Genomic DNA, 25,313 nt, shown 5'->3' on the forward strand with positions numbered 1-25,313 from the left:
TTTAGCTCTGCAGAGGGCAGCTGTTCCAGGGTACTCCCTCACTGGCCAACCCCAGGCCCTGAACCCTCAGGCCGCTGGTCCTTCCCTGCTCATCCATCCTGACTTGTATCCTCAGGCTAAGCCAAGACTTTGCTCCTTCCCTCGAGGGGTATCCGATCGGGACACAGCTCTTCCAAAATCCGGGCTCTGCCGGCGCAGGGAGCCCACCCTGGGGTGGAGCTAATTCCCCAGGAACACTTGCCCTGTGGCTCAGCTTCCCTGGGATGAATCACCCAGGCCCCTGAGAGGCTCCTCTGTCCCCTCCTCCCTGCATTTCACAAACCTACATTTTCTTGAGAAGCTGGGTGGCCTGGTGGTGAAGTGCAAACGCTCTGCTAATTAACTTCCTGGGCTCCAATTTGGGCCCCAGGATTTCCTAGTATGTGTGCGCTTAGTAGAGTCACCTACGCTCTCTGTTCTTAGCAATGGAGCTGCTAATAGCTTCTCTTGAAGAGCTCCTTAATAGCACTTGGCACAAAACACATACCCAATAAATGTTACTATTATTTTATGGGCCACTGGGAAGCTAGCTGGAGTCAATCCACAGCGTATTGAGAGGAAATTTGTTTCCTCACTGTTTCCCTCAACGGAACTCAGGAGGAGAAAGTCATTGGGCAATGCTCCGCCCAGCAACCAGCAACTGTTGGGGGAGGTGGCCCTGGCTGCCATGTTGGCCTTTGTGTTTTAAGAGGTGTGGCTGGAATCCAGATAAGGCCCAGCCGGCACTCCCTCCCCCCGGTGTGAGCCAGCCCTCCTGGATGGCCAAGGAGCGTGGGGACCATTCTCTGCTGGGGTCTCTGACAGATGATGGAGGAATTAGGAGGAGGTGGGGCTGGTAAGGTCCCAGCAGCTTGTGTCACCCAGTGGGGCCTTTTAATTCTAGCCTTACAACCTCCACGCAGGTAAGAGCACCTGAGAGGGACTTGAGTGGGAGAGGAAGCCCTCTCCCCCGTCCTCTCCCACTTCCGCTTCTTGATTGAGCATACGGGACCCCTCAACCCTTCACCCAACCCCAGGCTTCTGCTCCCCCGCTCCGGGCCCAGAGCACCCCTGGGCCAGTCTCTCCCATTCACCAGCCTCACCTCTGCTCCTTCCCCTCGCCTCCCCCTGCCTCGCTTCCTCCCAGCCTCACACAAAGGCACAGGCCCTCTCAGCCATATGGCTCCATTATCTAATATTCCCCAGATTTATGACAACAATGCTGAGAAGTCAGCTGCCCCAAGGCACCGTCCTAGGCTTGAGGACACATCCGTGATGGAAGCCGCTCTCTGGAAGCCAGGGATGGAAATCTCAGCAGCAATCTTCCTTGTAAAAAAGTGGCAACTCCACTCAGGGGATGTGTGCTACCAAGCCCTCTGCAGATTCCTTTGCTCTGAAAAGGCCTAAGGGGTGGCACCTTCAGCACCCCCAGGCTGAGGCATTAAACAAGTAGTGACTGGGCATGAACTGAGGACAATGAGCCCTGGGACGGGAACTCCTGCCCTCGGGGCAGTCGTGAGCACCTGACTCCGCGCACGGCCTGACCCTGAGTGGACACACTTTGCCCATCCGCTCAATGGGCCCGCGCGTGACACGCTTCTTTCACATCACTGTGGGGACTTGCCTGCCCAACCCACAGGGCGTCGACACACACTGGATGCACACATCCCGCAGATAACCCACCTATTCACACACGCTCACCACTCACATCTGACAAAGCCACTTCAAGCTGACACTCAAAACTGCTCCCTTGGGCAACAGATAATTCTCCACTCACACCTCCCACGTTCTCACTTCCACCCACACCTGCACGCTCCCCCTCGCAGATGCAGAGCTGACTCCCAGCCCCCACTCTCGAGTACACCCGCCACTTTCAGAGCCTGCCCTGACCCACATTTTCAGACCCAGACCGTGACTCACAGCTTCACGTCAGACACTCGGCCACACACACACACACACACACACACACACGGAGCCATCCCCATGTAGCCACACACAGACACACTCCTGCCCTCCCTCTCAGCACTCCGAGTGCAAGCCCTGCAGGGGTGAGGATGGTCTGGGCTTCTAGGAAATGAGCTCCCACCCTCCTTGGAGGCAGGGGGATTCTGATCCTGATCTTGCACCTGCTTTCTTATCCCACAACCACTGCCAGTCCCAGGGTGAGCTCTGGAAACCTCAGGGAATAGGTGACCATCCCACTCTGATCTGCCAGTGTCCCAGGAACCCTTTCTGCCCTGAGGAAACCCGCAGGGTTAGTTACTGTCTGTGGGAACCCAGTTTGGGCCTGGCTCGGAAAAGGAATACCTGACCGTCAGCTTGTGCCTGAAGGCCACTCATTTCCCCTGAGTTTGCCCCCCATTTACAAGCCTATAAAATGTCGCAAGGCTTTTCCTCAACAAGTGGCCTTGGGTCCCAGCTCGTTTCCTCCACCCCTCCATTCCTCTCTGCCGAGGCCTCCAGCCTGGAGGCAGGGACATGCTCAGGCAATCCCACACCGAGCTGATCCCCCGTCCCCCAGGTTGATGGAGCCCAGAGCTTTCAGCAAGAAGCCTGGAGGCACGGCAGGCCTGACTCCAGGAGCAGGACACTGCTCCCTGGATATGCTTTGAGGGGACCATTTAAGCTGGATTCCTTGCCCAAAATACCACCTACTACCCGTCATCCCACAGTTAAACCTCCAGTCCTTTGGGTTTTGAAGACATCACCTGCCTGGTCAGACATCCCCTCAACTTCCCCCTGCACAGGTCTTCACATCCCTGGGCTGCCTCCACCCTGATCTTCAGGCCTAGGGAAGGTGAGATGACTAGACGGGAGAGGCAGGAAGGAGCCAGAAAAGAAATCTTCCCTCCCCCCCGTTTTGCTGAAAGTGTTGAACATTTTCATGGCAACCCTGTGGCTCACAGGACAGAGCCAGGCTCTAGGCCTTGCCTTGCCACTTGGTGGCCGTGGTACCTTGGGCAGGTGTCTATCTCTTTGCACCACTCTTCATCTTTAAAACGGGGATACTGTGCGGTACACGGTACGTTTGAGTGCATGTTCAGGTGGTAACTGGCCCACGCAGGAAGTACTCGGTAGCATCTGTGGTTCTAGGCATCCTTGAGGTTCAGGGTGGGAAGCCCCAGCCCTGGCCTTTTTCCAGAGCTTCAGGGACGCTGGGTTTCCACCCAGAGCCCAGGCTGGGAGTGCCAGCCCAGGCCTGAGAGCAGAAGGCGGGGCCTGAGGGCAGCTTCAGAATTGGCCAACTAGAGCCAGGTGGAGACTAAGCCCCTGGAGGCGTGACCCCTCTGTTGGAGACCAGATTCCCGTAGTTAGGGCTGGGAAGGCATGGAAACCAGGGGGTCCTATCTGCAGGGAGGCTTCCCTATACCTCACCTCCAGGGCCTTAGCCTGCAGGGATCTATCTCCTCTCAACCGGGAGGCTGCAGATTTCCCTGTTTTGCAGATTTAAAGGGATTTTCTATCCACTGTCTCCCCCAATTCTCACTGCAGCCCTTTGGAGGTAGGAATTTTGAAGCTCCCATTTTTTACAGATGAGGACCAGAAAAGCGAAGGGACTCACCAAGATCACACAAATCTTAGTGATCGCACAAGTGAGATTCCAACCTGGATCTTCTGGCTATGATGCTAACCCCCTGCCCATCATGCCAGGGTGTCCCCAGAGTTCCCAAGGGCAGGGAGCTCAGCATGGGTATGATTTGTCCCTCAGGAATGGCAACCTTGGATATCAGCCTTATTCAGTAAAAAGATGCTCCCCCAGACGCCCTGGCCCGTCCCTTTCACCGTCAGTTCCTTTGGGCCCACACAGGGAAGAGGCTGGCCATGGAGTGCCAGCTTCGCATCATTGTCACCCACCAAGTCGTCCACTTTCTTTACCACCCGGCCTCTCCCATGCCTTGTGCTTCCTGAGAATGTCTATAGGACCGTGGGCCCTTCACGTTGCTTCCTGCCTCCCTGCCTTGGCTCATATGCTTCCCTCTGCCTGGAATACTCTCACCTGCACTGCTCGCGTGGCTAACTCCATTGTCCTTCAGAGTCAGCTCAAGTGCCACCTTCTCCAGGGAGCCCTCCCTGACTTCTCTCCCCCAACGAGCCTCACTCTATTGGGGCATTACCCACTCACCATCATAATGGCCCTTCTTGTCTTCCCCTGGAGTCCACAAGGATGCAAATCTTGCCTTGCCCTCAGCTCAACAGCACCACGGAAAGGAAAGCTCTAAGTGTCAGCAACCCATTACACACTGGCTTAGGCAAAAGGGAATTAGTTGGCTTACATGGACTGAAAAGCCAAGAGGAGTTGAGTTGGCTTTGAACAAAGCTAGAGATTCAAAAGATGTGATCAAGAATCTTCCTCTCATAAGAGACTCTTAAAAACTGAGAATAAACTGAGGGTTGATGGGGTGTGGGAGGGAGGGGAAAGTGGGTGATGGGCATTGAGGAGGGCACCTGTTGGGATGAGCACTGGGTGTTGTATGGAAACCAATTTGACAATGCATTTCATACTAAAAAAAAAAAAAAAAAGAATCTTCCTCTTTGGAGCACCTGGGTGGCTCAGTCAGCTGCACATCCAACTTCGGCTCAGGTCATGATCTCACAGTTCGTGAGTTCAAGCCCCTCAACAGGCTCTCTGCTGTCGGTACGGAGCCTGCTTCAGATCCTCTGTCCCCTTCTCTATCTGCCCCTCTGCTGCTCATGTTCTTAAAAATAAATAAACATTAAAAACATAATAATAATAATAATAATGAGCCTGGGTGGCTCAGTTGGTTAAGCGTCTGACTTCCACTCAGGTCATGATCTCACAGTATGTGAGTTTGAGCCCCACGTCGGGTTCTGCACTGTCAGCTCAGAGCTTGGATCCTGCTTCAGATTCTGTGTCTCCCTCTCTCTCTGCCCCTTGCCCGCTCACTCTCTCTCTCTCTCTCTCTCTCTCTCAAAAGTAAACATTAAAAAATTGTAATAATAATAAAATACAAACAAAAAAGAATCTTCCTCTCCGTCACCAGCCCCCCACCCCCACCCCACGCACACGTGCTCCTCTCTGTGGGGCCTCCGTTCTTAGATTCCCCACAGTGGTGACTACGATGGCGACACCCAGCTCCAGGTTTCCATCCTGCAGATGAATAAAGGCGTTCACAGAGAGCTCCTCTTTGCCAAGAGTTCAGGCAAAATCCCAGGATTGGTCTTGACTGGCCAGGACTAGCTTTCATGCCCCCTCAAGTATCTGGAAAGCAGATAAACCCCACTGAAGCATTTACAACTGGGGAAGAGGGGGAGTGGGGCATGATTCTCCCAAAGAAAGTAAGATCGCTTTTACCAGAAGAAGAGAGAATGGACCCAGGCCACACAAAAACAATGTCTATCAAAGCAGGGCTTTTTAAACTTCAAGGAGCAGACGGATCTCTTGGGGATTTTGTCTGAAAAAATTTTGTTCATGTTTATTTATTTTTGAGAGAGGGAGACGGACTGCGAGCAGGGGAGGGCCAGAAAGAGGGAGTCACAGAATCCGAAGCAGGCTCCAGGCTCTGAGCTGTCAGCACCAAGCCCGACACGGGGCTTGAACCCATGAACCATGAGATCATGACCCGAGCTGAAGTAGGTTCAACCCACTGAGCACCCAGGCACCCCTTTTGGGGATCTTGTTAAAATGCAATTTCTGCTGCAGAAGGTCTGGCGTGGGGCCTACGAGTCTGCATTTCTGCCAAGCTCCCGGGCTGCTGCTGCCGCTCCACTGGGAAGGCAGAGACCTCTTCTGAGTGGCGAGAGCCCTCGTGCACCTGACACCCGCCTGAATAGACAACACACAACACGTGAGGGGCACTGATAGGACTTGGCGCCCATCCTGGTCCTTCCTGCACCCCAGGCCGAGCTGTGTCTCTCAGATTGCCCCTCACGTAACCCAGCGAGGCGAGCAGGACAAGTCTTCCTTCTCATTCCTGTTCTGCAGACAAGAAAACAGAGGCTCCAATAAATTCTGCGACTCTCCGAAGTCACACCTGTGGCAAGGAGTTGGGCTGGTCCCAGCTGCCTGTCTCTCTGAAGGACTCACCACACAACCCCACGAGCAGAAAATTGTGTCACCCGCAGAGGTGCCAAGGTTTTTATAGCCAACACACACCTGGGTGACCTCCTGGCTCAGCTGTTTGTAAATCAACGTTGCAAAGGGCAAAGGTCATATGGGCAGCCCCTCCCCACCTCCGTGCCTTGGTTATTTTTAATCTTCTCTCCTTTATCAGTTTTCTCCTTCCTGCTCTCCAGTTGTTATCATTACATAACAGATACAGTCTCACCCGGGGTGGGGCCGGTCTCACCTGGGCTCCAAGGAACGAAATGCGTGTGTCCCTGGCTTCTGATGCCACCAGGGTTGGGCTGGGCATTTGCAAGTGATTTGAAGAAGGAATCTTCAGCAGATCTATAGGCTGGCACCAGTTAGGGTGATCGTATTCAGAATGAGCTATTGCAGAGGAAGAGAGTGCCCCGTCTGTTATAGGTTGAATTGTGTGCCCCCAAAATCATCTCCTGAAATCCTCACTGCCAGCACTTTGGGCGACCTTAATTAGAAAAAGGATCGTCGAGGGGAGCCAGGTGGCTCCGTCGGTTAAGCATCCAACTTCAGCTCAGGTCATGATCTCATGGATCGTGAGTTCGAGCCCACGTCACGCTCTGTCCTGACAGCTCGAGCCAGGATCCTGCTTCAGAATCTGTGTCTCCCTCTCTCTTTGCCCCTCCCCCGCTCACACTCTGTCTCTGTCTCTGTCTCTCTTTCTCTCTCTCTGTCTCAATAATAAATAAAAATTTAAAAATAATAAAAGAAAGAAAAAGGATCTTTACAGATGTAGTTAGTTATTAAGATGCGGTCATAGGAGACTGGGGTGGGCACCTAATCCAGTATGACTGCTGTCCTTAAACAAAGGGGACATTTGGACACAGACATACACAAGGAGGACGCCGCGTGAAGATAGAGGCAGAGATGAGGTGATGTAGCAGAAGCTAAAGAACTCAAGGATCGCCAGCAAACCTCCGGAAGCCAGGAGAGAGGCCTGGAAAAGAGTCCCTCTCGGCCTCAGGAGGAATCTGCCCTGCTGACGACACCTTGACCTCAAGCTTCTAGCCCCCAGAACTGTGGCAACGAATTTCTGTTGTTTAAGCCACTGCGTTGGTGGCACTTTGTTAGGGCTAACCTAGGACACGAACACATCATCTCTAGAGGTGCTCAAGCAGGGCTGACTTGGCAGGGTATTGTCCCCTGGAAATATTATGCACACCACCTACATAATTTTAAATTTTCTAGTAGCCACAGTAAAAAACAACAACAGCAACAACAAAAAAAAGAAAGAAAGACCACAGATGAAATTAATTTCATGTTTTATTTCATACAATATATACAAAATACCATTTCCATAGGCAGTAAGTCCTAAAAAGAGCTATTAATGAGATGTTTTGGGATTTTTGGGGGGGGGGGTTAAATGTTTATTTATTTGGAGAGAGAGAGAGAGAGAGAGAGCGCACATGTGTGTGTGCTAGCAGAGGAAAAGGCAGAGAAAGTTGAAGAGAGAGAATCCCAAGCAAGTTCCAAGCTGTCAGTGCAGAACCCGACTCGGGACTCCCATCTTATGACCCGAGAGATCATGACCTGAGCTGAAATCAAGAGTCGGTCACTTACACAACTGAGCCCCCCAGGGGCCCCTACTAATGAGATGTTTTAGATTTTTTGTCTTGTGGGAAGTCTTTGCAATCTAGTGTGTTATGTTCCACTTAAAGCACAGCTCAACTGAGATTAGCCTCATTTCAAGGGCTCAACAGCCACCCGTAGCTGGCGGCCTCTATATTGGATAACGTCAGTCCGGGTCTTTCTCTCCTCCGTATCTGTGCAGCTTTAGGCATTTTACTGATCCTGTTAGAGCCCGTTTCTTCACTATAAAAATGGGAACAATCCTGAGACCTCCACCACAGGCTGGTATGAGGATTAAGTAAGAAGAACGTGTCTATGTTTAGCGGGTTCCTGGCGCTGGGTAAACTTCTAGCCACACACCGTTAGAAACTTGGCGTCAGACCCAATATTTAAGGACCTTCCCACTCCAGAGGCTCAGACGATCACTGCATTTCTCGCCAGGTTCTTCCTGAGCCCCTTCCACACTCACACCCCACCCCAGGCTCCCCACTCAGACCAACATGAGTCCACGTCCTCCGGGGAGGGTCCCAGCTCCCATTTTAAACTCTCAGAGCACCCAGGGAGAGCTCGCGATTTAACACTTAAGCGTTCTGTTACTGGTGTTCTTACACGTGAGTCAAGGTTTAAGTCCCTTGAAGGCAGGGATATGCCTTCTCTGGTTTCTTGTCTGGCCGCTGAGTTCTGGGCCTGTTCCATCACTCCACCAGGCAACAAACCTTCACTGAGTGAGCACCCACCCCACGTCAGCCACTGGTCCCTGCCAGGCCTAGAGTGGGTGTCCATCACGACCCAGAGCCCAGTGTAGAGTAGCTGTACCTCTGGGCCACCCCAGGGAGCAGAGGTCCTGGCACTGCCCAGGAAAAAGAGGTCAGAGGCACCAGCAGCGATGCTGTGCACCATGCCTCCTTGCTCACGGGCAGGGAAAGGCTCCCTGCCCTGGGCGGGGGTGGGCCTCACGCAGGGGCTCGGGGTGGCCGAGCTCGTCAGGCCCAGGAGGAGACCCTCGGGTCTGGTGGGAGACCTAGGGCTGCCCTTTGAGCCACTGCCCTCCCTGTCTCTCTCTCGCCCGATGGCACGGGGCTTGTTGACTACAAGTCGCACCCTGGCAGAGGCACAGCTGACCGGGAAGGGTGAATGAATCACCAGAAAGTCCAGGAGACGCTGATGTGGGGGAGAGTCACAATCACGGCAGCCCAGCCCAGCCCCTCCTAGCCCACTGCTCCCACCCTCAACACACACAAACAGTGCTGTCGGCTGAGTGATCACGCTTGGGCCGTGCCTGGAACGGGACAGGGAAAGACCGGCTGGCACCACAAGGCCGGTGGGTGTGCAAGGCCTCGCCCACTTGCCCTTATGTGAGCACCTCTCTTTGCTGTCAGGGCTCTGACACAGCCATCCTCCTTACAGATTACAGGGGGGGCCTTTGTCCCCCCACCCCGAGCCAGTCCTGTAGGTCCATCCCACCCCAGTCTTCCCTGCCGGTTCCTGTCTTATTCCACCGAGGTGAAAGCCCCGGGGGTAAAATCAGACAATGCCACCCCACTAGCTGTGTGGCCTTGGTGAAGTTATCCAACTTCTCTGAGCTCCAGATTCCTCAACCATAAAACGAGGATTGCAATAATGTCTACCTCATTGGGTTGTTGTGACGCTTAAATGAGACAATTTCCATCACGTATGTGGTGTAGTGAGTGGCACATTAGCAAGCATACAGGCTAAATGTTCTTATCTGGGGACGCCTGGGTGGCTTAGTTCAGCGTCTGACTTCAACTCTGGTCATGATCTTGTGGTTCGTGAGTTCGAGCCCCACATCAGGCTCACCCTGACAGTGTGGCCCCTGCTTGGGATTCTCTCTTTCTCCCGCTCTCTCTGCCCCTCCCTGACTTGTGCACGTGCTCTCTCTCTCTCTCTCTCTCTCTCTGTCTCTCTCAAAGAAATAAACTTAAAAAAATAAATGCTCTTCTCTGATCACAGCAGTGATTATCATTTTCTTGTAGAGCATGGCACAAACCTCATTCTGCTACCGGATTGCACATTCCAATCCAGGGCTAAGCTAGCAAACACAATGTCAATTTCACCTGCTTTTCTGGGATTTCACGCCTATGACTTTCTGTTGAGGAATTTGCACTGATAGAAGCAACTCATTCATTCCGCAAATATGTACCGAGCACCCACTAGGAAGTGACGTGTTCTTGGCGGTCCCAAGAGCAGAACTGGGGGATGTGGACAAGAGACAGCTGCCCAGACCCACATCATGAAAGTTCCTTTCATGCTTTGTTGAGGTGACAGCAGGTTCTTCGCCTGTGTCTCTGAATATAGGTCCCAACATGGCCTGGAGCTGATGTCTAAGGAGATGAGGCAAGAGGGACCCATGCTCAGAGATTTGGACCAGCTTTGGTGTTGGGGTCCCTGCTCCACCTAACTCTCATGATCGTGGGAAAGTCAATTAGTCTCACAGAGCCTCAGTTTCTTCCTCTATTGAACGGGCATAACAAGGGGCGCCTGGGTGGCTCCGTCGGTTGTGTCCAACTCTTGATTTTGGCTCAGGTCATGATCTCACGGTTCGCCAAATGGAGCCCCCTGTCGGGCTCTGCACAGAGTACGGAGCCTGCTTGGGATTCTCTCTCTCCCTCTCTCTTCCCCTCCCCGGCTCGTGCTTGCGCCCACATGCGTGTGCACGCTCTCTCTCTCTCCCTCTCTCTCTCTCAAAATAAATAAAATAAACTTAAAAACACCCAGGCATAACAATACCTAGCCTGTGACCTCACAGGAGGACTGTCAGCTCATGTGTGCGGAAGCCTCTTAGTAACCATATTCTCCCTTCCTTCTTCACTCCCTCCACCCGTCATCCCTCCACTCACCCATCCAATCTTTCTGTTTTTAATTACCAACTCTCTTCCAGCCATGTGGAGGAGCTAGGAGTAGAGGGGAACAGACTCAGGGAAGTACTGAGCACCAGGTTCAACAGTGAGGAGCGCCGGTCCATCGTCCACCTCCACGCGCTGATGTTGGGACACCCGGACAAGTTCTTGGGGGGCTGACCCTTCTTCTGTCCAGCCCAGGTGACTGGTAGCCCCTCTGGGCCCAAACCTGGTCTAGATGAGAAGCAGTCCATGCTCCTGGGCGGATGGCCAGGGTGGACCTCCCCTCGGCTTGGACCCCAGCCAGCCCTCCCCACTGGGCTCGTGACCCTCTGTTTCCTGTTGCTTGGCAGGAAATGAGCTCTGAAGGAAAACGACTGGGTGGGCTCCAGACAGCACACCCCCACTTCAGGCGGAAAGTAGGAAAAATGGGAGGTCCCAGCCATGTCTACCCCCTTCCCTCAGAAAAGCAATGCTTTTAAACAAACGTCCCCAGCAGATTTCTGCTTAGTACTCAGGAAAGAACTGGAACATGGGGCCATTCCTGGCTTCAAGAAAGCCTGGGGAGAAAGGGAGCAGGATTATGATGATTGGTTTAGACCAGGGGTCGGCAACAATTTCTGCAAAGGGCCAGAGAGGAAATATTTTAGGCTTTGGGGGCCACATAATCGCTGCTACAACTACTCAGCTCTGCCTGGCGGCGTGAAAGCAGCAGGCACATGAGAGCGTGGGTAAGGCTGTCGCCCCAGCACAACTTCACGGACGCTGACACTCGAATATCATGTAACTTTCAGCTGTCACAAAATATTTTTCTTTTGATTGTTCTCAACCACTTAACAGATATCAAAAACCATTTTAGCCTGTGGGCCGTAGAAAACCAGGGGGCAGTCAGATTTGGCCTTCGGGTCATAGGTTGCCCATCCTTGGCTCAGGCCAGTCGGAACCCATTGCCTGGGCTGGGCACACCGTCACTCCAGGGAAGGATGCGTGTGTTTGGTATGTGGTGTGTGTATATGTGTTTACTGGCACCACTTGGGGATGATGGGAGTAGCAGCAACTAATAGCATTACCCCCAGGCCATATTGTCGCTGCACAGGAAGAACAGTAGGATTTGAACCCAAACCATCCAAACTTGAGAGCCTACCCTCTTCGCCTCCGCGCTAACATTCTCTGCTCAGAGACCTCACCTCACAGTGAAGGTAAGGCTTGGGGGAGGAGGCATGTGATCAGGCATCAGGATCAGGATGTTACCAAGAAGGCTTCTGCAGGGACACATGCCTATACACTCCCAAGGCTTTCCAGTGGCCTCTTGGGAGGACCCAGACAGGAGATCAGAGGAGCTCCCACCTCCCTCCCTCCCCCACGTGAATGCACATCCCCTGGTGGGGATGGGGTGGGGGCTTCCCTCCGGCCCTGGAGCAGGATTTCCGTTTCCCTTGACATTGACAGACCGGAAATTGGGTCTTATTCTCATGGTAGGATGCGAAGCCCTCCCCCGTCTCCCTGACTCCCTTTTTCTCAGAGTTTCCCTTCTGCCTGCCCCAGCATGGAGGAAATTCAGGGAAGTATCTAACCACTGAGGTAGCCTCAAAGAATATGTAAGCTCAGAGATGTCATCCTTTCAGCCATTAAAAATTCTCTTTTCAGCTCCCACTGGATGATTTATTTTTAAAAATCCATTCAGTTCTCGGGGCGCCTGGGTGGCTCAGTCAGTTGAGCATCTGACTTTGGCTTGGGTCATGATCTTGCAGTTCATGAGTTCGAGCCCCGCATTGGGCTCTGTGCTGACAGCTCAAAGCCTGGAACCTGCTTCGGATTCCGTGTCTCCCTCTCTCTCTGCAAACCCCTGCCTGCCTTGCTTGCCCTCTGTCTGTCTGTCTCTCTCTTTCTCAAAAATAAATAAACATTAAAAAAATGTTTTCTTCATTCAGTTCTCACTGAGCATGAGCTAGGCTCTCTCCCGGGGAGTTCTACATCCTGTAAAAGGATTCATGTAATCCTCCCAATAACCCTGTGAGGTAGGCATCATTAGACCCATTTCACAAAAGTGGAAACTGAGGCCCAGAGAGTTTATTTACATAATGGCAGAGCCAGGATTTAACCCAGGTTCGACCGACCCCAGAGCCCCTCTCTCTGCTGCCACACGCTGCCTCTGCCCCACAGGAGGCCCAGGAAAGGAGGCCCTGGAGAATCAGAGATCAGAGCTCAGGTGCTGGAGTCAAAGAGACTTGAATTGAAATTCTGGATGCAGATGTATACTAACTGCTTTTTGGGCAAGTCATTTACTATCTCTTAACCTCAGTTTCCCCTCCTGTGTGTGGGGGGGATCTATTCTCTTTTCCTCCACTGCCATGGTTTCTCCAAAACCACTGTTCTCCATTCTTCCCCATTCTTATGGTTCTCCTGGCAATGATCTCACTTGCCAGCTGCAGGAGTGAGCACAGCACAGGAAGAGTCTGCCTGAAAATAAAGCAAAAGCAAAAAAAAAAAAAAAAAAAAAAAAAAAGGCAGAAATGAGAGACCCTCATAGGAGAAGATTGTCAAAGACTTCACCTGAGCTCCTGGCTCCCACTCTGCCTAAGATCTACCCTGTGTTGTCCTAGTTATAGAAACCTACCGGTGTTTGTCTAGGCCAGTCTGAGATAGTTTTCTGACACTTGCAATCAATAGAACGAAAGCCTCAAGAAGGCAAGGATATTTGTCTGTTAAGTTAATGCTGTATCTCCAGCTTTGGGCACCTAGAAGGTCCTCAATCAATCTTTGTTAAATAGACCCAAAGAGTTTCAGATACGACATCCCACTTCATGGGATGTTGTGAGGATAAAGTGGGGCTGGATGAACATGCAAGGCTTGGCCCCCGTGCCTGGCATGGTGAGCCTCAGCGACCATGACTCTGAGCCAGAACCCCGGCCCTCCTGCAGCTTCCAGTCTGGTGGACTCTCCTCCCCACTGTCCATAGGTGGGTGGGGGTGGGGCTAAGTCAGGAGCGATGATCGAAGACCACGAGTGGAAACTCAAGCTGCAAGGAACACAGAAAACACTGCAGACCTGGTCCCTACCCTCCAGGACTCAATTTGGCACCCTCCAGTCTCCGTGGCTCCCCGCCATGTGGCTCCCCACCACCCTGAGCTGGAACCACCACGCTGCTGTCGGTAAACAGCAGACCACAACCTCCATACCCTGTTTCCGGCCACCCCCACAGGCCTCCAAAGCCAGGAGTGGACACTACCTCCCCTGTCTCGTGCTCCCTGCCACAGCCTGCTGGATGTGTCGTGTTTCTAGTGCCCCCCTGATCTCTCTGGGCCCCCCAAAAGTCTCATTGCTGACCTGCCTCACTTGCACCTTATTTCCTGCTGAGCACTCCTTTGTACTGTGACCAGGGAGATTAGTCTAAAATCCAGGAAGCCCTTCAAAGGCTGCTGATGGCTCACCGGGACAGAGTTGCTAGGATCCCTCTGGGATCTGTCCCTTGCCCTCTCCTCCAACACCGTCACCTCCAGGGCCAGATGAGATGCCTAGGACATAACACCGAAGGGGGTGCTCACTCTCAGGCTTGTGCAAGTGCCCTGGTTGTCTCCCTTGCCTCCCCCCGTGTGCTGGCCCAGACGCCCCCCAGAGTCACTCCAGCGGGGTCCTCAGAAGACCCCAGACTATCGCGGGTTGCCCTGCTTCTGTTCATGGGGATCTTTGGCCTGAAATGCCTCTTCCACCACCTTTGCTGCCTACCTTCCTTTCCTTTAAACATCACCTCCTCCAAGAAGCCCTCCCTGAACACTCCTGGTCCAGTTTGGTCACCCTCAGCTCACCACACCTACCACACGACGTTGTCTGCCACTCAACTGTAGCCCCTTGAGAGCAGGATCCAAGTTGTAATTTGTATTTGTTGAGTGTCTCTCCCTTGAGTGTATTTGTTGAGTGTCTAAGTCTCCCTTAAAATGCCCTGGGCTACAAGGAACAGAAAACCTTCCTCAAGATGACTGCAGCCACATAGACTCTATTAACACACCTAACAAAAGGGTCTTGGGTAGGGTGTTCCGTATTGGCTCATTCAGGAGCATAACCGAAAACCCAGGTTCTTCAGGCTCTGCCATCCTCAGAATATCAGCCACATTCTCGAAGGGATCTCCTCATGGTGAAACAATGGCTGCCCAGATCCACGTTTTAAATCCTCACACCAAGATACAATACCTAGTAGAAGAGGGGGGCATCTCTTGTGTGTCTCATTTTGAGAACCAAAAAAACACCTTTTCCAGAACCTGCCCCCTCATTTTTTCCCACAACTCATCGGTCAAGATGGCATCACATGCCCACACCTACACCAACCTCTGTAAGGAAAATTGGATGGCACCTGGTCCTAGGGCAGGTGCCCTAGGCAAGATTACCCATGCCCAAACAGGAAAGGGGAAGGGCCATCTGGGGCAACCATATCGACTCTCAGTTGCTACTGGCTTCTGGACTTGGACAGACACGGTGACATAGCATAAAGAGCACTGGGTTGCGTGAGTTGATGAACAGCCTTCCTTCTACCACCGAGAACTTGAGGAAAGAAGGTCCAGGACTGGGTCCTACTTCTGAGTTTTGTGCTTGGGCTTCTCCAGTGATCACATTTTCTACTTCCTCTCACCCCGAACCCTACTGCACCCCTACTGCAGAGCTGGGTCTACTGTGGGCTTGCTGGACGGCCAAGACATGCCCCCCAACGGCCTTCGGAAAATACATATGCTCCCCATTCCCAAGAAGCACCCTGAGAAGTTACCCTCTGAATCCTGTTCTCCTTGTCATTTTCAATCTGGGTAATTAAACTCAACACCTCCAGGGTGATTAAAAATTAATTCTGCGTTCAACAGGCCCGGAAATGAAATGCAGTGGGAAACATACTTGGCGTTCCCAGCTAGATGTAATTAGAAAATCGTCCTGCCGGGGGGAAGGAAGGGAAGGGAGGCACTGTTGCAGCCACAGAAGGTGCTGCTTACACGGTAACAAGCCTCTTCTCAGCCTCTAATTGACGAGGCTGTTGCTGACAGTTGCAGGGTACAGGCAGTTGGCTTACACCAGGGGTCTTCTAAATCGACAAGGGACTTAGAAGTGAGTACTGCTCCTGCCCAAGCCTGTTCGAGTCCCCACTGTCTGTGCGGCACCCCCACCCCACTGCCAACAGCCGCTGCCAGCCCTCGGTCCCCCTCAGCAGTGCCATCTGCAGCAGGCAAACCCTGGCACCGTCCCAGCATCTCCTCGCCTGCTGTCCCCCGATGCCCCATCCAGCCTGCTCTGGTCCTCTCCTCAACCCTCCCTTTGCTTCCAGCTATTCTCCCCCAGGGGTGGTCCCTCTGCAGGCCGGCCGCCCCTGGGAAGTCTCTGGTGCTCTTTGTCTCCCAGGCAACAGCCTGTTGCTTGGGATGCCAGCCATTCCGGGATGCCACAAAAGGGCATTTCCTTTCCCCATCCCAGAAGCCACTAGGGGCCTTCACACCTCCCACACCATCCAACTTTCCCATCTGGTGCCTCTGAACACCGTGGGCAGCAGGAAATATCTATTTAACCCTCAAGGGCTAGAATGCCTTACTATTTTGAGGAGCTCAGTAGCCTGTGGCAAAAACCGTGTTTTGTTCAAGATGATCCTGCCCCTAACTATGAACCATGTAACTGCAACAAGGCATGAGGAGAAGTTCTGGGTCTTTCTTGACCTTCTGGAAGGAAATAGGACAGTGCTGTCCAGCATGGTGGCCACCACCCACATGTGGCTATTAAATTTAAATTAAGTTATGGGACTCCTGGGTGGCTTAGTCGGTTAAGCATCCAACTTCAGCTCGGGTCATGATCTCGCAGTCCGTGAGTTGAAGTCCCACATCAGGCTCTGTGCTGACAGTTCAGAGCCTGGAGCCCTTTTGGATTCTGTGTCTACCTCTCTCTGCCCCTGCCCTGCTCGTGCTCTGTCTCTCAAAAATATAATAAACATTTTTTTTTTAATTTTTAGAAAAATTTTAATTAAGTTAAATAGAATAAGATTAAAAATTTGGTTCCTCATCTGCCTATGTGGCTTGTGGCTACCCCATTGAGCAGTGCAAAAAAGCATTCCATCATCACAGAAAGTTCTTTTGGACAGCTCTGCCCTAGCACATACACTTCTGAGCATGGGCACAGAAGTTGGGCAGACCCTTGGCCATTTACTATGGAGTAAACCCTGGGCAACATGCTTAATTTCCTGAAGCCTCCCCCTGTTTCTTCCTCTGTAACAGTAGCTATCTCAGAGGATCATGAGGTCCAAAAAAGAGAATCCAGGTACCTGCTCCAGCATAGCATCTGACAATAGGAAGAGTTGATACATAGAAGCTATTGGCTCTTGGAGTAAGAGAGTAGAGCCTGGTGAAGCAGAAAGATTCAGGATAAAGGAGACTGAGTTCTAGCCCCAACTCCATCACCACCTGTAAGCCATACATGAAGGCTGTGGCCCATACAGCCTAAATTAAATTTTTTTTTTAAATATTTATTTACTTTAGAGAGAGAGACAGAGTATGAGCAGGGTAGAGGCAGAGAGAGGGAGACACAGAATCTGAAGCAGGCTCCAGGCTCTGAGTTGTCTGCACAGATCCCGATGCAGGGCTCGAACTCACAAACTGTGAGATCATGACCTGAGCCAAAGTTGGACACCTAACCGACTAAGCCACCTAGGCGCCCCGTACAGCCTCAACTTAAAAGAATGGATCAGAAAAAGTCTAAATGAAATGGAAAATCCAGCACAGATTTTTCTATGGAGCCTAGGACCCAGCATCCAACTGCCTGCTGAGCAGCTCCAGGAAGATGCCTTACACGGGGTCCTTAGAATGAAGAATCCCAGATGGGATAGAGCGTCCTCCACCCCAAACCCACCTGCTCCTCCTGTACTCCCTAGTTCAGGAGTAGCATCTGGTGCTCCTCCTTTCCAGGAAGCTAGAAACTATACTTGCTCTGTCTCCTCAATTTATAATCCTATGATGTAAAATTATTACCACCATTTTACAGACAAGGAAACTAAGGTCTTGCTACATAGTGGTAGAATCAGGTTCCAGAGTCTGTGCTCTTTTCTTTCTTTCTTTTCTTTTAAGTAATGGGGAACTTCGAGTGCCCAATGGGGGACTCAAACTCATGACCCGAAGATCAGGAGTCAGATGCTCTATCAACTGAGCCAGTCAGGGGCCCCTTAGAGTCTGTGCTCCTGAGCACACCAATAAAACACTTTGACATTACGTCTTCAGATCTGGATCCATGGCCAGCACCCTATTCTGGAAACCAAGGCCTCCTACAGGGCTCAGAGATACAGTCCTCTCACTGGTCCTCAGTCCCCACCCCCCATCCCCAACTACAGTCCTGTATATAAGCTGAATATCTGGTGACATCATTTTCCTGATAAGAGTCCCTCATCATCTTGTTCACCATTGGGTCCCCAGAGTCTGGCACTTGATGAAAGTACCAATACTTGATTGAATGTATGAATCTTTTGAAACAGTCCAAAGAGACTATTGGGATTATGTGATTGAAATGGTTTTGAAGCACCCAGGACTCTGAACAGGGCAATCTGGGTGGGACCTCAGAGATGATGTGATGGACGAGTAATTATAACTCAGAAGGCACAACAAATTATACAGTATCCATTCTGAGAAAGAATGGGCCAAAGAGGATAAGAGAGAGGGACTGGTGTGCAGGGGGTAGAGGAAATGAACTCAAAGAACAGAAACGTGACACTGTGCCTCCTGGAAGGAAGGTGTGCCAAGCAGCCCCCAGGGAATGATGAAATTGATTCACTGGAGTGTTTCATTGCCACTGCCATTGGTACAATGGACTCTAGACTTTGGTCTCCAGAATTTGGCTTAATGTCTGCCAGGGCCAGGGTGGCAGTCACCTCTGGGTGTCCTCAACAAACCTAGTTTCTGCTTCTGGGAACTGAGGAGCGGACCCTGACACATGGGATATGTTCAAGTGCTGTGTCCCTTCCCCACCCGCGCCGCCTCCACGAGACCTTCCTAGGCAGCCAGCCTGACCCTCCCTGGCAGGCATTTCAAGTTTGTGAGTCCTCAGACAGGTCATTTCATTACTGTGGGGCCTCAGAATCCTCTTTGGAAGATTGGGGTTGAACTAGATGCCTCCTAGAGTTCGCGTCATCTCAATGTTTGGGGCCTGGTGTCCACGGAGCATAGCCATGGCCCCTCGCTCACTCTATCCCATGGTGTTTCATTCCTACTCCTAGTCAGAAACAGACTCTTAGGCGGAGAACTTGCCAAGAAATACAGACCCTCGCCCAACAAAGGCTCAAGGACGAGCCCTTCTCAGCATTTGCTCAGACACGGTCAAAGGCAGGGCCTGGGGTGGGCACTGAGCTGGGTGGGCATCAGGACGACCTGGGTTCGGGCCAGCCTCAGCCCTGCCACTGACTTTCAGGGCATTTCAGGTATTTCTCTACACTCTACTGTCTTCACCCATAAAATGGACATTAAACACTTGGACACTAGGTCGGCGATTCCCAACCTAGGGTCCCCAGAGACTTCCAAAGGGGAACAAGATATTTAAAATGGAGAAATCTGGTGGACAGCACCACCTATGCAAACTCAGCACCAATCATGGACCAAACCGGGATTCTGTGCCTTTTGATACGATGCAATGGGAATATCACGCATGCAGTATTCTTGCCCCCAGACATGTTTCATCCAGTTCTAACCATGAGAGAGTCGGATCCAAATTAAAGGCTAGTCTCTAGAACAAGTGACAATGATTCCTCAAAAATGTCACTGTCATGAGAGAAAGAAAAGGCAGAGGATAACTAGTCGACCTGATGTACGCCTCTTGTTAAGATTCTAGATTAAAAAGGGGCGCCTGGGTGGCTCCGACGGTTAAGCGTCCAACTTCGGCTCAGGTCATGATCTCGCAGTTTGCGGATTTGAGCCTCACGTCGGGCTCTGTGCTGGCAGCTGGAGCCTGGAGTCTGCTTTCGGACTGTGTGCCCCCTCTCTCTCTGCCCCTCCCATGCTCATGCTCTGTCTCTGTCTCTCAATAATAAATAAACGTTAAAAAAATTTTTTTAAAAAAGATTCTAGATTAAAAAGAACACGGAGAGAGTTTAATATGGAATATATATTAGGCAATATTGCATCAATTTAAATTTATTGAGTGTGATAATAGTGATAATAGAGGAGAACGTCCTTGCTTTTGTGAGATAATAGCTCATCTGGTCAGAGGAAATCGTCAGCAAACTTGCAACTAACTTCCTGTAAGACAGAGGGAAAGAAAGCAAATGTGGCAAAATGTCAATGGTTGACGAATCTAGGTGAAACGTTCATAGGTGCTCATTGTATTCTTCTTCTAATTTTTCAGTAGGTTGAAATTTTCTGAAAAAAAAAAAAAAAGGTGAGAGGGGAAAAAAGCTTAACAGAAATTGCACCCAGGATATGGTTGCTTTGAGTTGATCACTAAGAAGCAGAGCAAACATTTGAGCTTTTAGCGCATGCTACACACTGTCAAGAGCTTTATGTGAATTATTTCACTTACTCCTCATATCATTCTTATGAGGAGGGACTATTAATAGAAAAGAAGATCCTAGGGCACAGAGGGGTGAAGTAATTTGCTCAAGGTCACACAGCTAGGAAGCAGCTGATCCAAGAAATAGTGGCTTTAGGCCTGTTCCCCTTTATTTATTTTTTAATGTTTATTTATTTATTTCTGAGAGAGGGAGAGAGAGAGAAACACACAAGCGGAGGAGGGGAAGAAAGAGAGAGGGAGACACAGAATTCAAAGCAGGCTCCAGGCTCCGAACTGTCGGCACAGAGCCCAATGCAGGGCGCAGGGCTCCGCCTCCCAGACCGTGAGATCATGACCCGAGCCGAAGTCGGGCACTTAACCGACGGAGCCACCCAGGCACCGCAGGCCTGTTCCCTTTACTACCTTCTCCTAAATTAAGTCTCTCAAAACATGGATTCTCCAGGATGAAAATAATAAAGTTCTGGGAGAAGAAAAAAGGATCAGTGATTGTCAGAGGTTAGTGGGGAGGTGGGAATGAATGGGCAGAGCACAAAGGATTTTGAGGGCAGTGAAAATACTCTGTATGATACTATATTAGTGGATACATGTCCTTATGCATTTGTCAAAACTCATAGAACGTGCACACTGAGAGTGAGCTCCGATGTGAGCTAGGGACTTCGGGTGACTGTGATGTGTCTGTGGGGGTGCATCACTTGTAACAAGTGGACCTCTCTAGCGGGGGAAGCTGACAGTGGAAGAGGCTGTGCAGTGTGGGGCCAGGGACGGTGCAGGAACGCTGTGCTTTGTGCTCAGCTTTGCTATGAATCTAAAATTGCTCTAAAAAATACTCTGTTTTAAAAACACAGCTACTGGGGCGCCTCGGTGGCTCAGTCGGTTGAGCGTCCGATTTCAGCTCAGGTCATGATTTGCACTCCATGAGTTCAAGCCCCGCATCGGGCTCTGTGCTGACAACTCAGAGCCTGGAGCCTGTTTCAGATTCTGTGTCTCCCTCTCTCTCTGGCCCTCCCCCTGTTCATGCTCTGACTCTCTCTATCTCAAAAATAAATAAATGTTTAAAAAAAAAAAAACACAGCTACTAGGGCACCTGGATGGCTGTCAGTTGAAGCATCTGACTTCAGCTCAGGTCATGATCTCACGGTTCGTGAGTTCGAGCCCCGCGTCGGGCTCTGTGCTGACAGCTCAGAGCCTGGAGCCTGCTTTGGATTCTGGGTCTCCCTCTCCCTCTGCCCCTCCCTTGCTTATGCTTTGTCTCTCGCTCGCTCTCAAAAATAAACATTAAAATTTTTTTTCCACAAAAATAAAATAAATAAGTAAATCTACACTCTCCTAGATTCCAGACACAGTTCAGGTCCGCCCACACAACTCACATGAAGTTTGAAAGTGGAAGGATGGTGGGGGCTAAACGTCTAACTACCTCTCCTTTGGTTGGCAAGTCTGCTTTTACCTCAATGGTGTCAGCAAAACTCAAGGGTCCAGGTGCTGGCTTGGTGGGTGTTGAGAAGAAGGACGTGGGCACCCAGTGTGCCTGGATCATGTCAGGCACACCGTGCTTCTGGAGCTGCTGGAAGAGCGGTTTCACGACTGGGGTGTCTCCTGAATGCATTGTTGGCAGTGCCTTCTGATTGCAGAAGACACAGCTGCTCTCTTGGTGGCCCAGTTCCTCAGTGTGACTTACGGGGACGCTTAAAAGCTCAACCTAGAGCCTCGACTTCCGCAGTGATTCTGTAAGTCAGGTAATATCCAGTCAGAAAGCCCCTCCTCTTTATTTATTTCTTTTTTTAATGTTTATTTATTTTTGAGAGACAGAGACAGAGACAAAGTGGAGCAGGGGAGGGGCAGACAGAGGCGGACACAGAATCCGAAGCGGGCTCCAGGCTCTGAGCTGTCAGCACAGAGCTCAATGTGGGGCTCAGACCCACGAACCGTGGGGTCATGACCCGAGCCAAAGTCGGACGCTTAACTGATTAGGCCGTGTGGGCGCCCCTCACCCCCTCTTCTTTAAGATGCCTAGAATGGTTCTCTTCTCCTCAGGTCAATCCTGGCTGATAGAACTAACACCATGCTAGATGCATCAAGTTCTGAATAAACATGTCAGTCAAATGAAAAGCATATCCTTGGCACCCATTCTTTTCCAGGGGCTTTAGCAAGCACTCAGGGTCACACAGAGGGCCCTTGGCCTCAAGGAATTTGCTGCCCGGCAGAGATGCCCAGCAGAGAGAAAAAAAAGGAATGCAGGAATTCAGAAAAGGGGAAAAGTAACAATAGCTCGAGGACGTCCGCAGTTTTGTCATCAGCATCCATTCACCTGTCTCCCGGTAAGCATGCCTCTGTTTCCCCGCTAGAGGAGCGTGGAGCCCATCCATCTACATATCCAAAGATTCAAATGATTTAGGTCTAAGCTAAGCCATGGACTCTGGCCCTCTGGACATAAGACTGGTTCAGGAATGGGCACCTGACCCATGTCAAGCCGATCAGGGACAACGTGTCTCGATTTCAGGACTAAATTTGGGCTTTGGAGAAATTAAGACTCGTTCTTTCACCATGCCTGAAACTTGTAAGAATGTTAGAGCTGGAACTACCATGTGGTGCCTGACATTTCAGCCTTCATAAAAGAAGGCAGAGCCAAGATTTAGACAAAAGGAAAATACTGACATTAGTTGAGCTATTAGTTAACCTTCCCGTAAATAAGATCACCTGGCCTTTTGGGTTACGAACCAAAACTTCCATTTTTTTTTTTTCATAAGCCTGTTGGGGATGGAATTTCTTACCACACGCAACCACAAGTGTCCTCACTGATTCGGAAGGTGTTCTGGAGGCAACAGAAGGAATGAGAGCCTGAATGACTGATGGAATCCAGAAAAGAGAAGAGGTGGGAGGACATTCCAGGCAGAGAAACCATCCATGGAAGCCCGTGGAATGGGGTTCCCATTAGTTCTTGAAGACCCAGCATCAACTCCTGGCTCTACCGGCTGGTAGCCTTCTAACCCTTACTCTCTCTCCAAGCCACAGTGGCCTCTTGAATCAAATGAGCTTAAAGGCATCAACTTCCCAGGGCTGTGGAGATAAAGGTCACGGTGCCTGGTGCAAAGTAGACTCTCAGCACATGACTGCTGAACAAACTGATCATTTTGGCCAGAGAGGAGATTGGAACAGAAAAGTCATATGTGATAAGGTGTGCGAGGGCAAGAAGGTTTGTCTATTGACCCCTGCTAGGAGCTTTGATACTTATCTCCAGTCCTCATGACAACCCCATAGGGCACTGCCATACTATTTCCAGATAAGGAAACTCCGTCTCTGAGAAGTAAGTTAGTTTGTCCAAAATCACATAGCTGACAAGCCCAGGAGCTATAATCCAGTCTGACTCCACACCCATGCCTTTCCCCCCATAGTAACCGCTGCCTGTGGACAGGGTCTGGGACCCCCAGGGGCCTCCAGTACCAGCCAAACAGAGTGGCCTTTCCTCGGCAAGTAAGAGCAAGCTGCCCAGCCTGGGCAAATACGGGAAGGAGTGTTTCCATCCAATAGTAGTTGATTCACAGGTGGACCGAAAGGCTGAGCGTGGCAGAGAGAAGACATTCCAACTAGCCAGCTCTCCAGGGGTGGTGTGGACACTAGCTTGGGAAGAGTATAGAGGGAACCCAGAACTTGGGGAAGGGATGATCTGAGCTACCCAGAGGCCTGGGTCCCTGCGACCAGCTGCATTCTGGGAAACATGCCATCCCCAGAGGGCCCTGCTAGCTGGCTTTAGGGAGAGGCCAGGAGGAAGTGCAGATTGGGGCCCAAGAGCACCCCCACCCAGTGCCAGTGCCAAAGAGGAAGATTTGCATCTGTCTGGGAGGAGGTTGTTTGTATTCTCTTTTCCCTCTCTCTCTAGCCCTCCCCTTCGCCCCGGCCAACAACTGGTAAAACCTGCAGGGCTGATGCCCAGCCTAGGTCCCTTCCTCTGACTCAGTGGCAGGGAAGGGGAGTGTCCCAGAGAGCCACCCACATCCCTAGCTGGCAGCCTGGCCCCCAGGGTCTCTGTGTCCACCAACTTCCCCTGGGCACACTTGTTCTTCTTGGCTTCCCCTCAAGATACAAAGGCCTCCAGGCACAAACGCACCCAAACAATCGGCTCCCTCAGGCCTCCGGCAATCAGGATGGAGGGTGTTAGCAGGCCCTGACCGTCCGCAGCACTTTAGCTTTTGCCCATTTCATCTGCCCGGCTCGCCGGATTCCTACATCTACTCTTGAGGTTGGTAACACACCCATTTTACAGAGGAGTAAACTGAGGCCAAGAAAGGGAGAAGGATTTGCCTGAGGTCACAGAGCTAACAAATGGTGACCAGAATCCAAAGCTTTTGACTCCCAGCCTAAAGGGTCATATCCAGCAAAGGTACACATACTGAGGATGCTGCCCTGCTCACCAATATGAAAGCTTGTATACTTGCCACCCCACCCCCACCGTCTCTGGAAGTTCCTTGGGTGTCATGTAGGTGCCCACGGCCGGTCTGCCGATGTTTCTTCTGTTGACCCCCTGGCTAATGTCTGCTGGGTACTGGGCAACTGAGGCAGGGACCTCATCTCACTGTCTGGGGTACCCCACGAGATCCCTGCTTCTCTACGAAGGCTGTGATGCCTGGAGCTGGCCGAGGCGACAGGCCCTCAGTCCTCACCAGCAGAAAACGGTTCTTTGCTCTGAGCCAAAATAGGCAGAAGGCCCCTCTCTCTGACTCATGTCCCAGTTTGCAGCCTGGACCCCAAAGAACCCTCTTAGCTGTTCCCTGCAGCCCTCTCTCTATGGAGAGTAAGGGGTCAGTGTTTCTTGTCAGCTTGTCCCCATTCACTCACTCACAGTAACAGCTCCTACTCAGGTTATGATTCCAGGACAACCACCTCCTTCGCCATCATGACCGCGCTCCCTGTGAAGATCCCGGTCCCACACACCCACATCCGGATCCCGAGGAGACTGTGTCCCACCCCCTCTTAGTATACTCCATCCCCCTGGTTGTCACCAGTTAAGGGATGGGTACACGACCAAAGTCAGACCAATCAGAGCCAGTGAAACTCAGTTCCAGCATTTTGAGCTCTCAGCAAAGCAGACTGGTTCTTTGCCCTGGGGGGAGAGGGCGTGAGGCTTAAAGCTTCTGCAGGCATCTTGCCCCCAAGGTGTGGAACTTGTCCTGGCTTGAGCTGTTACCTGGAGAAGAGCTGAGGCCAAAGACAACAGGGAACACCGGGTCTTGATGACATCATTTAGAGTTCCTGATGAAGCCTTATCT

At 51.4% G+C, this 25,313-nt stretch overlaps 1 long non-coding RNA gene across 2 annotated transcripts; it reads right to left on the minus strand.

The window, feature by feature from the left end:
• Positions 1–19,667: 19,667 nt before the first annotated feature.
• LOC122231860 lies at positions 19,668–25,078 on the minus strand. 2 transcript variants are annotated; one of them, XR_006209128.1, is made up of 3 exons: positions 24,887–25,078; positions 21,497–21,774; positions 19,668–19,901 (listed from the first exon to the last, which is right to left on the minus strand). It is a non-coding gene; the product is annotated as an uncharacterized LOC122231860 (long non-coding RNA). The 2 variants fall into 2 exon arrangements; XR_006209129.1 differs by lacking the exon at positions 24,887–25,078 and adding an exon at positions 22,821–23,077.
• Positions 25,079–25,313: the final 235 nt, after the last annotated feature.

Source organism: Panthera tigris, chromosome D2 (assembly GCF_018350195.1).
Source record: "Panthera tigris isolate Pti1 chromosome D2, P.tigris_Pti1_mat1.1, whole genome shotgun sequence".
NCBI classification, from domain to species: Eukaryota; Metazoa; Chordata; class Mammalia; order Carnivora; family Felidae; genus Panthera; species Panthera tigris.